At 32.7% G+C, this 13,644-nt stretch overlaps 2 pseudogenes; one reads left to right on the top strand and one right to left on the bottom strand.

Moving 5' to 3' along the window:
* Positions 1 to 2,596: 2,596 nt before the first annotated feature.
* Positions 2,597 to 3,043, bottom strand: LOC148849448 (auxin-responsive protein SAUR64 pseudogene; annotated as a pseudogene).
* A 9,903-nt stretch (positions 3,044 to 12,946) lies between these two features.
* Positions 12,947 to 13,363, top strand: LOC148849449 (auxin-responsive protein SAUR67 pseudogene; annotated as a pseudogene).
* Positions 13,364 to 13,644: the final 281 nt, after the last annotated feature.

The raw sequence follows: 13,644 nt of genomic DNA on the forward strand, positions 1-13,644 counted from the left end.
AGAGGATTTGTTGCCTTGGCTTAATGGGAGTGGTGGGAAGGGGAGAGGATAGAGAGTCAAGGAGAATGCAGGGTAGGGGTAATGGAGTAAGGAGAGGCATGCTAGCATGGACCAAGAGAGCAAGCTGGGCCCATCTATGGTTAGCCATGTGCAAGGTGTAGTGCAACCCAGACCCAGAGGTCCTCAACAATAGTTCCATTTTTATCACAAAGGCTTGAATACTAGCACTAGCTTCCCCAAATATGACCAAGAATATTGTTATATTAAATCAAACTTGTGGTCCAAATAATAGTCCTAATTTCCTGTTTAGAGGAGTTTGTTTAAATATATATGCAACCATTTCTATCTATTTAGTAGACTACCGGGGATGTTCTACCCAATCTTGCATAGCACAATATACACACACACACACACTAGTAATTTGCATGTGCTTTGCACGTGGTAATTCTAGATGATGATAATGATAGTAATTATATATCCAATTTTTCTATAAACTTTATGTATTTTTTTTATTAATTGGATAATCCGCATTTGATTACATAAACACCTCATCCAAATATGTGATAATTGGATCAAGTTGTGAAGTTTCAAGTATTATTGATAGACAGGTCTATTTGCTTGGCTAGATTCTTATTTTTGTAATATTTAGTCTTTTTTGTGTATCTTTGTTTTGTTCATTTATCAAAAAAATATAAAATTTAAATAGAGGGAATTGAATGGGGTGAAAAGTAGTACTTCAATTTACAATTTAAACCTCATAATAAATTAGGGATTAAATTCAAAAATGAGTATTTTAGTAAAAAAAAAGTTCCACAATCATATTCATATTTTTAATAGTAGTGTAAATATAGAATTATAGATGCATTCAATTTTTTCTATAACTTTTTTGTATTTTTGTGTAAAAATAATTCTAATATGTCACACTTACTTTTCTTTTAATATGATTAATATATGATATTATAGATGTGTCTAAATGTTATTTTGCAAAATCTATGTATTTTTTTTTATTCTTTGTATTTTTATAATTTAATAACTTTTATTATTTATTTATGACATAAAAAAAGGTTAACATGTTTGACCATAAATTTGAACTATTGATCTTTGCCAAGTAGTAAAATAATTTCATTTTTGGTCAATTCTAAATTATGTATTTCATTTTCATTGCCACTAAAAATAATTCTTGTTTATTACACTTAATTTTTTAATTTGGTTAATAAAAATATCATAAGTTTGTCTAATTTTTTCGACATTTTTTGTAATTTTTTATATTTATTTCTATTTTAAAAATTTTATTACCTAGCTATGATTTCGTAGACTGATTAATTTGATTCGGATGGTTGAATTGCTAAGCCACCACTTGGATTAGAAATTGTTTTGTTTTGTAATCAATTTTAAAGTACATGGGTTTATATTGTTAAAGATGTAGACACTGATAAAATTTAATAAGAGAAAAGAGAGTTAATAATTTAAGTATAAGACTAAATGAGAGGGGATTAAATGAGGAGGGAAGTCATAATTGAAGTTACATTTTGAACCCTTACCATTAGACCTATTCATGGGTCGGGTTTTGGGCCTGACTTACATTGTATCGGGCTCGGGCTTCAGGCCAGGCTCCATTCAAATTTTGGCAAAAGTCAAACCTGAGCCCGGCCCCTGAATAGGCCTACTTACCATTAGAGATGGATTAAATGCATAATCATGGACATTTTAATAGCCATTAAATATAACAAAATAAATATAATAGAATGACTTCTATACCCTTTCTCAAACAAAGAAGTATGGATAATTCTAATAAAAAAAAATTCACATTGAACTCTGGTCCATTTATATATATATATATATATATATATATGCAACCATGCTAATTATCCCGGTCCATTTGTACATATTACCCCGGTCTTAAAGATAAGCTTGTTTAGCTAAAACAGCATGGACCTGGTTATGAGAACATTAATTAAGAGCTTAGCTAATTTACATATAATAATTAATTCAGAAGAAGGTCAAAACCAGCCATCTATGGTCCAATTTGGAAGATCATCTAGGAGAGAAGATTCAATCTGATTGGCTGGTTGTATCTTTATATTTTTTTCATTTGGACGGTGGGAAAACAACTTTTTACTACTATAAAAACACTAATAAAAATAATCAACACATGTTGATTTCTGGAAGATTGTATGTGTATTCATTTTTTTGACAGCGCCCATTAAAGCTTAGATCCCGATTTTCTAACCAATGTATAAAATCAATGGTTTAGTTTTAAAGCTAAAATGTTTAATTTATATTTTAATTCGGGTATTTTACAACATTAATTGCTATTTTTGAGCAATAGCATGGATAGAAATCACAGAATCACAATTCGACTTGGGTTATGGAAGTGGGCACTTCTCAAGATATATACCAGAACAAGTACTACTCTTGTATGGGAATATATACTAACATACATTTGCACGAGTAAATGTTACGAACTCAATTTCATTTTCATTAAAAAATTCTGCTGATGATACAGCTATAGAATTTGTATATGTATAATTATATACAAAAGGAATGAATAATTGAAGATCATGGTTTCAATGGGTCATAGCAATATAAGGCTTGTTCAAAAGCCATTGACAAGTATAGGGCAATTTCTTGGTTCTTGATGGAGAGAAGAAGATAATGAGCACCGATATGTAGATAGGGTCACAACTAATGCCTTCTCTAAGTCTCTTGCAGGACGTCTTTGCATCATTGAGATGATGTATTCTGCAAACGCCGAGTCGCATGGCAATGTGATAGGACCATCGCTCGGCAGTCCGAACTCTTCTTCGGACATTCTGAGTAACTCTATGAAGATGGGATTGTTGAGATACGCCAACGGAATAACAAAACGTTTCTGATCAGCCGTGTACACAACGAAGTGATCTTTAACAGCCACCATTGCGCTGCACTCATCTACATCCCGTTGCAGTTTAGTTCTTGAAGATGTTGAGATTCTTCTCCTGCCGATGGCTGCCAACTTCTGCCACTTTCTTGCCATGGCAAGAAGCTTCCTGTTGTTGATCATGTTTTGTTGTGTGAGCTTGAGAGAAATAGGGGTCTTGAGGAAAAAATTAAAGGAAGAGATTTGCTGCAGATAGGTTTCTGAGAAGAGATTGTTTTGGGGAGGGAGAGAGAATGGACATAGCTTATATATATAATTGCAAGCGGAGACAAACCAGAGAAGAGTAGCTTTTCTTGTGTCGGGTTGCATGGGATGCATAGTCATGTGGCAACTTGGCATGATGGCTAGATTGTTGGGTACGTGAGTGGTCCTGACCTGATGTACATGTAAGTATGGGGGGGCATCACATCCTATATTGGATTCCTTTCTTCTCCATCATCAGCTAGGAAGACAAGATACTGGGTCCGACTAATATAATGTGCCAACTCATAGACTATGAAATTGTTGGTGACCACTGAAACTCAAGTATTGCCATACTGCTGAAGATGAAGATAATTTCTAGAAATAACAATCAACATGATGAGTGCATTGTGGGGACACACATTCTTCGTCTTAATTTCTCTCCACACATCCAATTCCCATCCTTTTCTCACCTGAACACCCAACTTGCCTAGGTGGGTGAGCAGTGGGCTTACTATATTGCTTGGTGCCCTAAACTATGCCCCAAGTGGAAACACCAAGCGCTTTACCATCTTAGCTTTTTTTTTTTTTTTATATATATCTAAACCACATCATTAGGCTATGTTTGCAGGGAAAGGAAGGGAAAGTAGGGAATTGTAAAGGTTTCCCTACCTTTCCTTTCTTTTCCCTACCTTTTCCTTCAAGCCAAACATAGCCTTAATGTAACTTTGTCTGCCCAAAATTCAACTGCCGTATATATATATAGATGTAACTTTCAAGCCAACTGATACAAAAGATCATGTTTAGGTTGGGATGCCCAAGTTTTTCCCTTTTTAGTATATGTTAAACTAGGAATAGGTAGTAGATTTTCCAAAAACCATACGGAATTGGCGTGTCAAGATGCGTACATGGACCTTCAATTAGATTTTGGAAAATCTTGATGAATCCACCGTGACACCTATATGGGCCTTTGCCCATTGTCCCTCAAAGGCCCAGTTGGGAATCATAATTACCAGATGAATGGGAATTTCATGAATTAGTAATATTTAGATTTTTAGAGTCCTTTTGGGATGGTTTTCCTGTGGTGGATTTGAGCTCATCCAGACGGCTTAAAACCAATATTTGATGGGAAAGCTTTTGTCTTTCCAGAAGGGGCCTTATATTTGCAAATTACTGAATTAGAGCGTGGGCCTATGCATATACCTGACATTCTAATCTCCTGCAATTAGCCAATTAGGGACGTGGTACGAAGATAGGATGGGTTTGTTTCTGGATGGAGGTCCACTTGGATCTCACAAGGACACCATATCTTTCTTTTAGCAAACAAGACACGGATTGTCCTGCTCTTCATTGCCCTAAATACAAGAGGGGATGAGACAAGTTTATAAATGTTAGTTGGAATGCATGTGCTTACAGGAGACGATATCAGGGTGGTGTTTGGCGCACTACTTGAGGTTGATATATGCCCTTGGCCATAACTTTTATATGAGATTGCAAGATCAAGTACACGGATCATAATTTTATTTTCATTAGTACAAATGTAAAATATGCAAATTTTAATTTAATTTAATTTTAGATTTTATTTTATTTTGCTTTGGGTCTTATTCGACTTCATTTGTATTGTAACCAAACAAGGTAAGATAAAATATATTAAAAAATAAACCAAAATTTGTACCCAAATTATTTGTATTACTATAATTTTGCATCAGTGCAAATAAATTTACAATGCAATCAAATACAGTCATAATGAACAATTGTTCTTTTTTGGGGGTAAAAGATTAAAGATATATAAATACAGAGATAAGAGTGTGAGCACCTTGTCTAATGGACACCTTTCACACACTAAATGGTCTTAAACAGGCATCCCCATAAAACATAATTCAAGATTTGAAATGTTAGTTAGCATTTATAAATAATAAAAAATTAAAAATATAACACACAAATATTATCCTTATTCACTTCCAACCAAACCGCCACATTTTTTTTCTTGTAATGCCATTCATGATATCTTATCTATAATGTACTGAGAAGGTCAATGAGAAAAATCATAATTTTTGTGTTTTCGATTTAAAATATCAAAAATATAAAATGGAATTACTGTTAACTTCTTATATCCACATTAGTCACCATCCCTCCCCATTAAGAGAATATCGGAAGTAACAGGTGTAGTTAGATCTAGTGGTGACAATTGGGTGGTTGGGTTGGATTTGGTTTAGGTTGAATTTCAATCTAATCCATTAATGACCCACTTATATAAAATTAAATGGGTTGGGTTGAATCCAAATCTGCTTTAATTCAATCCAATTTTTCTAAACCCATTAATCTTATATTTATAGACATAAAAAACAAATTCTCTCTTAACAAATAAATTAGTCATAATTTGGTAGTAATTGTAGTTACTATTTACACAAGTGGTGAAGATTCAAATCACATTACATGCATGTTATTTTTACACAAGCAGCGAAGCCATTTGACTATGTTCGGATTTTAGGTTTGACCGAACTACTTAGGTTCAAACCAGTCAGACCAACTTGAACTATCTAATTGGATTATCTTCGAGTTAATCACATCAAGGGCGGTTGAACCGTTTAGATTTGTATCAGTCCAGTCGGACCAGACTCGAAGTGGGTCAACGTAAGTAAATTGGGTCGGTCTGGATTCGGGTCAGGTTGTGTTGATATTGGTTGGTCAGATGGTCCAAACCAAGCAAAGCACGCAAACACTAAACCATCATGCTCAAAACCGTTTCGAATTCAGGTCGACCTGGACCGGCTTGTACTAGGTCAGGTCGGGCTATGTGAATACTATTTGGAACGGACGACCAAAACCGAGCAGAGCAAGCGGTACCAAACCATCCCACTCAAGGTCTATTTCAAATTTGGGTCAACCTATATTGGTATATGCTGGATTAGGTTAGACCGCATTGAACTGGTCCGAACTCGAGTCAAATTGATTTGGATTTATGTTCGGTGAAGTGTGTTGATTCAAGACAAAACTAAATTTAGTCAATAATTAATAGAAAATTAATGCATTAATTATAAATTATTTAATTCAAATGAAGAAAATAAAAAAAAGGGTAAGGAATTAATACTTATGTCTGTCATGGTTAACCCAATGGTTATCCACAACCCAACCTAACCCAATCCAACCCATTTAAATGGGCGGCTTGGGTGATGGGTTGATCACACAACCCGCCAAGTAAATGGGTGGGTTGGGTGGGTTCAGCAGGTTGGGTGAAAAATTGCCACCCCTAGTTAGATCCAAGGTTTTTAAAATAGACTCGGAGAATGAACTAGTCTAGGGTCCGGTTCCCAAGTCGAATAGTCCGACTATTTGAACCGAATGGTTGGCCTGTTTTGACAAAAATAAAAAATAAAAAACCGTCAAAACCATTGAACAGTTTGAACGCCCACGTCAGCGGTTTTCTGACCAAATCAATGTTTTTTGCAAATATCCGATTTTGGGGAAAAACGGAACCAATCACCTGACCAGTTCCTAGTTTTTCCGGTCTGACCGTCTGATCTGGTCTGGTTTTGAAAACCATGATTAGATCTGCAACATGTGCTCTGAGTTTCAATTCTATTGTTATTCGTCTAATGCAAGTACAATTACCAAAAAAAAAATCAAATAAAATTGAAAATAATAAACAAAGATAAAAACCTCAAAAAGTTGAACCAAAACAAGAATCCTGCGAAATAAACTAGTACACTCGAAAACAAGCAAGAAATGAGCTAGTACTAGGAACATCAATGAAAACAAACACTAAGGTCTTGTTCATGATTTGGATTTTGAGAGGATGGAAAGTTGGTTAATGTGACATTGGTTCCTTTTGAATAAAATACCTATGTCTTTTTTCATATTTATGTGGGGTCAAGGGAAAATTTATTTTCCCTAGTTATTATTTATTTGGGTAAGTGATACACATTTCTAAGGTGGGTAATTAATTTTCCCACCTAGGGGGAAATTGCCAACACTTGGATGGGACAAAATTGCACCTATTAATAGTGACATTTTATGGATAAAACGATCATTGTCTTATTTATTTAAGAATTAAAAGAACTTGGGTAAATTCACTTACTCATGCAAATAATTTCTTGAAAAGCAAAAAGAGCCTAAGACAAAATTGGACCAACAAATGGTTACCCCAAGACAACTGAACCTACTGATCACCCAACAAAATAAAAAATTCAAACAAATTCATAGTTATCCCTATGAAGAAGTTGAATCAACAAAGGGAAGGACCTTCATGTCAAAAGGAGACATGACAAAGTTGAATCAACAAAGTTGAATCAACATGGGGAAAAAGGAGACATGACAAAAAGGGAAAAATCCAGCATGTCTTTTCCCTTCTCTTTGAATTTAATAATCCCTAAAAGAGAAAGATAGAGAAATATTCGAATAACTACACAATGTGTTTGCAAGGGTTAACCAATATGGTGGAGCCATTGTTTCAGCGTCTAGCAAGACGAAGGGGAAGAAGAAAATAAAAAAGAGAAAATCTATGGTGCAGAAAAGATATGATATGGAAAGAGTTTTGATCAATCAAAACCCATCCATGAATTTTGATAAATAACACCTTATTTACTACCATGCTTGTGATTTCAGTTTATTGATCAGTTGTTTTTCCCATATCATATCTTTTCCATATCATAGTCGAACTCAATAAAAAAATATAATACTTGAAGAAATACGGGAAAGACCCTAATTCAATCGACTCCTCCGTGGGGAGAAGACAGAGGTGGGAAATTAACCTAAAACTATTTGGGGCAAATTCTTATTAATGTTTGAAATGTGATTGAGTGTGAGCATTAAAAAATAAGGGTGGAAAAGGGAGAGGGATCTTGCTGAGGTGGAAAGTTGAGAGTGTAAGGAATGGTCTTTTGAGGAGAGAGAAGCAACTAAGGAGAAGCCTTATTGGGGAAAGAGCTAGAAAAAGGAGAGGTCATTTGACGTGGGCCATGTGGCCAATTTTTTTTAATACATAGTAATAGGTTTGTCTCTTTCTTTATATATATATATATATATATATATATTTATTTATTAAAACTGGTCCTGCCATGTCAGCATAGCTCTCCTTTCAGAAACCCCCCATTCTAATTTTCTGTTTTTTGTTCTTATTTTTTTAATTCCACATATGCTTAATTATTTCTAACAACCATAAAGAAAGAGGGATATGCTTTTCTAATGTTTAGCCAAGTGGCACCACTTTTCCCCACTTCCTCCTAAATTGTCTCTAATTCCTATTTATCTCCTAAACTATCTCTAACTCCTATTTATCTCAAAAGTTATCTCTAGTTCAGTAGAGAGATTCTCTCCTAAACTATCTTAATTCCTATTTATCCTCTCCCTCACTTGTTGCCTATAGAAAGTTTCAATTAAAAAAAATTAGAACTATTAAAATGTTATAATGAAATTATATACTAAATTTAAAATATTTATTTAAAGCACAAAAAATTAATAGATTTATCAATATTCATATTATTGATAATTCAATAGTTTTACAAAATTCATCACGAAATTATGTAGAAACAATATAAATTATATATTTAAATGTTATCCAAATAATAAAAATTTAATATTACAAAATAAAACAGTAATTAAATATTTCAATAAATAAAAATATTAAATAAAAAACATTAAACTAGCTAAATAATATAAAAGCATATTTAATAATATGTAATAACATTAAAATAAATAAAGTTCAAATAATGGAAATTTTTAAAAAATTTACATATTATTTAAATATTTAAATAACGAAATATTGAACATGAAAAATTTTAAATAGTTAAAATAACGAAATTATGTAATAAACTAAAAAAAAATCTTAAAAGTAAAAAAATAATTATAATAGAATTCATAATATTCATATTAATAATAATTTAATATTTTACAAAGTTAATAACAAATTATGTAATAATAGTAAAATTATAATTTTATGGATTATTAAATTCAATAAATAATTAATATTCTAAAATTTAAATAAAAATATTATTTCAATAACTAAACAATATTGTAAATAACTAATTTCACTTATGTCAATTAATAATTATAGAAAATAAGTATCAAAAAATTATATTTATTAGTAATAATTTAACAATAACAGTTATTGAAAATATTAATTATTTTCAGTAATTATTTATTTTTTTATAAATATGATTTCAATAATTATTTATAAATATATTTTTATATTTTAATTGTAACTAAATAATTATTTTCCAACTGTATTTAATAGTAATTATATTTTTTCAATAAATACAGTAATTTAATAATTACAGTATTATTAATAGTTTAGTATTTTAAGAATTAAATATTTACTGAAAGCAATATTAATAAATATTTTATAAATAATGTATTTATTAATTAAGAGTAATATAATTAAATGTAATTATTTTTAAAATATCAAATATAAAAATTTATTAGAGATCAAACTATTATTTGAGATTACACTATTTATTGACTAATTAATATATTTTTAGTATTTATTATATTTTTGTAATTATTGTATTATTATTAGTTCTCTATTGTATTTTCATTATAAAATTATTTTCAATAATTATGTATTTTCAATATATTTTTTCAATAATTATTAGAGTTTAAACTATTAATTTAGCTGAAATTAGGAGTGTTCACTGGTTGGTTAAGTTTGGTTTGCAAGCTGATTGACTAGCCAAATCAACTTGGTCAGGTTGGGGAGTTGATCACCCAAAACTAACTAACTATTAGTGTAAACTAGCCAACTTGGGTTGTAACGGTTTAGGTCAATTTTTTGTTTGGTTGGTTGTTCAAAAGATTTAAACTTAAAATTTAAAATTAAAATTAAAGTTAAAATTAAAATTAAAATTAAAATTTACAAATGGCCAAACCAAAACTGATCCAATCTAGTTGGGTTGAGAAATTATTGAACCAAAGCCGATCCGAAATTTTAGAAATCAACCAATTCAGATTGAATTGTGTTAGATTGGTCAGTTTCTTCCGTTTCATGAACAATCCTACCTGAAATTAATTATTGTTATTTTTGTATTACAAAAAAAAATATTAAAAGTAGTGGGTGAGATTGGTTAATTGTGTACTTGTGTGCATTTCTATAATTTTGTTTTTGCTTAACAAAGCTTGTCCATTTCACGGGTCCCCGCTATCTATCTATCTATCTATCTATCTATATACATATAAATATATATATATATATATAACAAGATTGTCAACGTCAACATGCCTCTCCTTGCTTCATTACCCCCACCCTTCATTCTATATATCCATTAAGCCATGTCACCATTCCCCACACAACTACCTAAAAATATTCCTAGAATCTCTCTTCCAATGTATCTCCTTTAAGCCATTAGAAACGTATCATGTTACCCCACTCCCCAATCAATTCTTAATTTCTCTCCTCGAATCTATATTCACTCTCTTTCATTTAAAATATTCATATTAATTAATAAAAAGTTAAATATTATTAATATTTAATCCAACCCATATTCAATGAAAATTAAATAGTGTTATTACTAAAAGTTAAGAAATATGATTAATAAATTATAAAAAATTAATAAATATTATTATTAATTAACTCATCATGAATTTTTAATGTATTTTGGGTAAATGTTGTTATATTCATGTCAATTAACAGCATTTTGAACTCTATAACTAATTTTTATAAAATTGAGAATTATATTAAACAATTATTAAAAGTACAAAATTTTAGTTATTGCTACTATTATATTTAATAATCGAATGAAGATGTGGAATAAAATATTATAATGTTGGAAAATGGAATTATTGATTAATTTATATTAGAAAATAACACATAAATTAGTATAATTTTGTCAGTAAACTACCTAGCCAAAATAAATATTTAATAATAATTTAAAATAATTTTCAAATAAATCTCCATAATTACACAAATGTAATAAAATTTTAAAAAATTTCCATAAAATTACATTTTTGTAAAATAACATTCTGAAAATTATAAGATATAAAATTTTTGAAAGTTTATTTAAAATGTATTAAATAATTATTGAAAAATATTGGAATGGAAATTAGGTGACGAGCTGGGAAGGTTAGGTGCCGAACTGACTAGGCCGAGCTAGGCAGGTTAGGTGATGAGCTGACTGGGCCGAGCTAGGAAAATTAGGTGACGAGCTAACTAGAGTGCCGAGCTGTCTATTAGTTTCCGAGCTTACTAGAGTGCCAAGCTACCTATTAGTTGCCGAGCTGACCAGAGGATCGAGCTGCTTGGTGGCGAGCTGGATTGATTGTTGAGCTTCGTAGTTCTTTAGAGATCTACAAGGAATCAATGTTAGAGAACCCAGGTGACAAACCCGGCAGGGTCGCTCCGATGCTTAAGTCAGTACTCTCATAATAGATTGCGAGCTAAAAATCACAAAGTATGAGAGCTAGAATACGTTTACTTTCCCCCCTATGCCATTGGGGTTGGTGCCTTTATATAGGCATAGTTTGGCGTGGGCTTCAAGCACCGCATCAGAGATTTTTGAGAAGTTGTCTAAGTGGTCTTAGATTCCCTGAGGCAACCACCATGCATGTTGACCACCCTCCGGATTGTTCGGTACGTGGGCCAACCTCCAAGGATCGTGGGAGTGTTGGGATATACATGCCGAATTTGTCGATGAGCACGTCTCACAGGTCGCCAGGTCCGCACCTATGCCAGGTCACCAGGTCAACGCCTGTGCTAGGTCGCCAGGTCACGCCTAGGCCAGGTTGCCAGGTGGGTCACCATCAAGTTGGCTAAGGCAAATTGTTGCCTAAGTGGTTTCGAGTGTCATCTAGTTGTTCCGAGGTGCCATGTGTCACAATATCAATGGAGGGCCAAATCCGCTCTCATCAGTTCCATTTTTATTTACAGATGGAATTGGAATTGGAATGAGAACTGAAATCCATCAGCACTTGAATCGAAATAGTCTATTCCCATAGTCTTTGGTTCAGACAGAAATAAGAAAAGGAATTAGAATCAGTTAGAATGAGATTTCATTTTGAATGGAGGGAGAAGTAATGGTCATACACTCAAATAGAATAATATCATTCCACCAACAATGAGAATGAGATTCTGATTCCATCGAACCAAATAATTGGAATGGAAATGGCCCATTCCAATTTCGATTATGGAACCCAATTCCTATAAGCCAAACAGGCCCATATACTTTTTCTGAACCATTCACATTTGCAAAGACCCCCTTAATGAACAGGTTTCAAAGAACTCAAATAAACAAACAAGCTAACTTGGTAAAACCAATCACTCGTGGTTTCGTCATGGGGCAGAGTTGAGGGCACCAAGCAGAAGCATGTGAGAAAAGGATGGGCAATAGATGTTTTGTCTGAAATTAAGAGAATGTATCCCCACAATGCACTCATCATGTTGACTCCTTTGTACATTGTATTACATGATTATTTTCATCTTCAACAGTATAATATTTAGTACTTCAGTGATTGTCAGCAATTTCAGTCTATGAATTGGCACATTAAAATAGATGGACCCAGTATGTTGTCTACCTAACCGATTGAGAATAAAGAAATCCAACATTGGATGTGATGCCCTACGTCCTCCATCATTCACTCGTCAATCTATCGTGCCAAGTTGCCAAACTACTCTTTAATCTTGATGACTCATAATAATTCAATTATCACATGGCTATGCATCCCTTGCAACATTGGATGTGATGCATCCCTTGTATCTACTCACAATTATATATAACTAAGTAATGACCATTGTTCTCTCCATCCCTCAAAACAATCTTTTCTCTAAAACCTCAGCAAAAATCTTCCTTCATCTTTGAGGCCTTCAATTTTTTCAATCTCACATTAGAAAATATGATCAACAATAGGAAGCTTATTGCCATGGCAAGAAAGTGGCAGAAGTTGGCAGCCATCGGCAGGAGAAGAATCTCGTCAACAAGAACCAAACTGCAAAGGGATGCGGATGAGTGCATTGAAATGGTGGCTGTTAAAGATCACTTTGTTGTGTACGCAGCTGATAAGAGACGTTTTGTTATTCCGTTGGCGTATCTCAACAATCCCATCTTCATAGAGTTACTCAGAATGTCTGAAGAAGAGTTTGGACTATCAAGCAATGGGCCTATCATCTTGCCATGTGACTCGGCGTTTGCAGAGTACATCATCTCAATGTTGCAAAGACGTCCCTCAAAAGACTTAGAGAAGGCCTTAGTTAAGACCCTATCTACATGTCGGTGCTCATTATATTCTTCTCACCTTCAAGAACAGAGTAATCAGCCTATACTTGCCAATGGCTTTTGAGCAAGTCATATTGCTATGTCCATCGGGACCATGATCTTTAACACTTTTCTTCTTTTTTTCTTCAATTTTGTAAATAATTATACATATACAAATTTTATGGCTGTTTCATCAGCAGAATTTTTGGATGAGAATGAAATCGAGTTCACCTTTACTCATGCAAATCTATGTTTGTGAATCCATACAAGAGATGTATTTGCTCATGCAACCTCATCTTTTATCTTGAAAATTATTCACTGTAAAAGGCACTCGGGATTTTCTACTCACTTTTCCTACCTGCCGTG

This window comes from Nelumbo lutea, chromosome 6, assembly GCF_056320005.1.
Source record: "Nelumbo lutea isolate HS-2025 chromosome 6, American lotus-T2T, whole genome shotgun sequence".
In the NCBI taxonomy this organism is placed as follows: domain Eukaryota; kingdom Viridiplantae; phylum Streptophyta; class Magnoliopsida; order Proteales; family Nelumbonaceae; genus Nelumbo; species Nelumbo lutea.